General features: G+C 31.6%; 2 non-coding genes across 2 annotated transcripts; both read right to left on the bottom strand.

Annotated features, from left to right (window-relative positions):
* Positions 1 to 3,200: 3,200 nt before the first annotated feature.
* Positions 3,201 to 3,274, bottom strand: TRNAW-CCA (transfer RNA tryptophan (anticodon CCA)). The gene has a single exon. It is a non-coding gene; the product is annotated as a tRNA-Trp (tRNA).
* A 162-nt stretch (positions 3,275 to 3,436) lies between these two features.
* TRNAP-UGG (transfer RNA proline (anticodon UGG)) lies at positions 3,437 to 3,510 on the bottom strand. The gene has a single exon. It is a non-coding gene; the product is annotated as a tRNA-Pro (tRNA).
* Positions 3,511 to 3,738: the final 228 nt, after the last annotated feature.

Genomic DNA, 3,738 nt, shown 5'->3' with positions numbered 1-3,738 from the left:
TAGAAGGAATTATGCATCTTTCTAGTATTCGATACCAGAAAAATTCCTTTTCTTGTTCTGGTGTCGAAATAATAAACTAATGAATTATTCTTGATCCCGTTCGTCAAAGATCTCTATTCTTAGTTTCAATTTTTCCCGGTTTATCAGAACCTTTTTTTCGATTTATTACATAAGTAGTGAACAAATTCAATGAATTTTTCAATTCTATTTTATATTAAAATAACTATAGAAAATTCTATTAGTATATTTTAATCTATTTAAAGGGTTTGTGATATCTGATCGATAGAAATATAATATTGTTATATTGGGATTGTATCATCCAGAAAGAGGGAATCGAGTGATTCTCTCTTTCTTTTTTTCGCTTTGAAATGAAAGTATCGACCGATACGATCGCGAAAGAGATGGTCTGAATCAATTTTTTTTTTGAAGCAATTCAGAATCAGAAAGAAATGAAGTTTTTTGAAAAAATAGGAAAGATCCATTTTTTCATTTATATGAATAAATTAGTCTAATTCTAATTAGTAAGAGCTCAACGGGACCTACCCCCTCTTTTTTTCTGATTTGAGGGGGATCCTGTTGAGTTCTTACGCTTTCATGTCTCCAACTCAGTTCATCCGATTATTACAGAGATGAACCTAAGCCGGAATATGAACCATAAAAGAAAATACCAACTAAACCGATCACAGGAATACCAGTTACAGTACCGATTATCCAAAGAGGAATCCTTCCAGTAGTCTCGGCCATTTGTCCCACTTCCCTCCCCATTTCATCAAGTGGTCGTGCTAGAGACAGAAACAGTCATAGATAATTATGAGATGATATCCTTCCGAATGGGATAAGATAATTCGTACTATTATTTAGTATTTTCTTTTATTTAATTGAAGAAATAATTGGAAAATAAAACAGCAAGTACAAAAATGAGTAATAACCCCCAGTAAAGACTGGTACGATTCAATTCAACATTTTGTTCGTTCGGATTTGATTGTGTCATAGCTCTATAATTCGGATTAGGTTTATCGTTGGATGAATTGCATTGCTGATATTGACCCTAAAAAAGAAACGGTAGGTACAGCTAGTCCGTGAACAGTTAACCATCGCACTGTAAAAATAGGATAAGTTTTATCGATAGTCATTTGGTCCTCCTAAAAAGATCTACTAAATTCATCGAGTTGTTCCAAAGAATCAAAACGGCCAGTTATTAATGGAATTCCTTGTCGGCTCTCTGTAAAATACTCATTTGGACGAGGGCTTCCAAAAACATCGTAAGCTAAACCCGTGCTGACGAATAACCAACCTGCAATGAATAGAGAAGGTATAGTAATGCTATGAATGACCCAGTATCGAATACTGGTGATAATATCAGCAAAAGAACGTTCTCCTGTGCTTCCAGACATGCCGAGCTCCACATATTCTTGTACAGTCAAAAGGGGGATCGATTCCGTAAAAGATGAGATCAGTAAATGGAAATTAACTGAAATTTTATCTTTGTAAGATCGTCAATATTGTACCGAGGGTGTTTTTAGAGTATACCGAATCAGTATAGCTATCCTTCTTCTGACGCAGCAACGCAATTTCACAATAAGTATCAAAATGAAGCACTAAAACTAAATAATATAATTTGTTTCTTCTTTTCTTGCTGCTTGTCGATGTAGAATCATATACCATTCATTCAATAGAAAATTCTGAAAATGCCTGTCTGTAGTATTAAGGATTCTATCGGTTATTGGCTTCGGGCTAGAAAGCGAAGATTGGGTAAAATGTGAATCCGACTGGTTGGTTTATAATAATTTAGGAAGCAGATTCTAATAGTCCCAAAATTCAATGAAATTAGACGTGAAATCTCGAAATATTTCTTTTGTGTTTGTAGTTATATTTTTGTTTGAATCTTTTTTTATTTTAAGGAATTGGTTAGTCGTCCAGTAACAAGTAACAGTAGTACATAGGATTCGATGAACGAAACAGAACAACGAATAGAAGAATAATAAATATTCGTAATGCACGCATTATTGTTTTATATTAGACTCAAACGATCGTTCTTCAACTAATTAGAAGAATGTTTTTAATATGGAAAGAATAAGAATAAATGGAGAACCTAGTTTCGAGTGATCTGATCGTGCGATACTTTTTTTCTTTTTAAAAAAGATTTTATGGAAATGAACCCACTACATAAAATCTAATTAGTGGGAATACAATTTCATAAATAAAGGGCATTATAAGGTCATTCATTCTTCAGCGATTCAAAGAGCATTTCATTTTTGGAATCAAGTTACACAACATAGTTTATTTATTATTTTTCTTTTTTTTTTTTTTTTTTCTTTCTAATTATTTAGAATCCATTTAATAGATTTATATATTTACTAGATTTATATATTAAATTATTGTTTATAAATTCTTTATAATAAGAATATTTGTTTTGAAAACTCAAGAGTTGTTCAATGAATCCCTTGATTCCGAATTGCGGGATAGAGAGACAGATGATGAATTGATTTCTTACCTATGTCACAAGATTTTTGTTAGTATCATCTATAATCATAATAATAGATGAATCAAAAACTTTCAATTGAATATATTTTTTCAATTAGTATTTTTACTTATCCATCCGCGTATCTTTCAAAAATAGAAACTTAGGGAAGTGCTTTATAAACATATGGATAAAAATAACGTATTTCATTTAGCCTCGTCATGCCTACTATCACTAGTTATTTCGGTTTTCTACTAGCAGTTTTAACTATAACCTCAGCTCTATTTATCGGTCTGAACAAGATACGACTTATTTGATTAAAATTCATTGAATGCACAATTCAAAAAAAAGAAAGATTTCGGTGTTATTCAATATATTCTATATATTGTAGAGTTCTTTACCTTGTCAATTCAATTTCGAATTCTTGGTCATTGAGATTCATGGGCAATACCGATTAATATTTTAAGGATAGATATTACCTCTCCTTTTCCTCGTTCAACTAAATTGAAATGATTGAAGTTTTTCTATTTGGAATCGTATTAGGTCTAATTCCTATTACTTTGGCTGGATTATTTGTGACCGCATATTTACAATACAGACGGGGGGATCAGTTGGACCTTTGATTAATTAACAGTTCTTTTTTTTGATTGACCCCCTACTTGCTTTATAGGAGGTAAAATTTTGATTTCTGTTGAATTATTTCAGTATCATTTTGATTTAACAACAACAAGAATCGAATCACGCTCTATAGGATTTGAACCTACGACATCGGGTTTTGGAGACCCGCGTTCTACCGAACTGAACTAAGAGCGTTTTATTATCAAACTAAAAGCAACCCGAATATATCTTCGATACATATATTATCATAGAGAATATCATAAAATTAAATAAAAAAAGATTGATTCGATATATGTATGTTCAATTTTTATGGATCTCAATTGATTCCTCGTTACTGTTCAGAAGATAAGTAATAGGTAGGGATGACAGGATTTGAACCCGTGACATTTTGTACCCAAAACAAACGCGCTACCAAGCTGCGCTACATCCCTTTCAATTGGTCTACAGTGTTATTGTAGAGAATCCCTGTCTTGTTTTCCACATTTTTTTATTTATTTCCTCCATTGGTATACACAAATTATCTTGCCATTTCTTCTTTTTTGTCTCATATCATATATAAAATATAATAAAAATAATAAAAAGACTTATATACGTATGAAATAATAAATATTAAATCCGCCGTAAAGAAAAATGAATATTTGGGGTGGGGCGGAAAGCTA

The sequence above is a fragment of the Cucumis melo genome, unplaced genomic scaffold (genome assembly GCF_025177605.1).
Source record: "Cucumis melo cultivar AY unplaced genomic scaffold, USDA_Cmelo_AY_1.0 utg001530l, whole genome shotgun sequence".
Taxonomy (NCBI): Eukaryota; Viridiplantae; Streptophyta; class Magnoliopsida; order Cucurbitales; family Cucurbitaceae; genus Cucumis; species Cucumis melo.
Note: the sequence above shows the minus strand (reverse complement) of the source record. Positions and strands in the feature narration are given on the sequence as shown.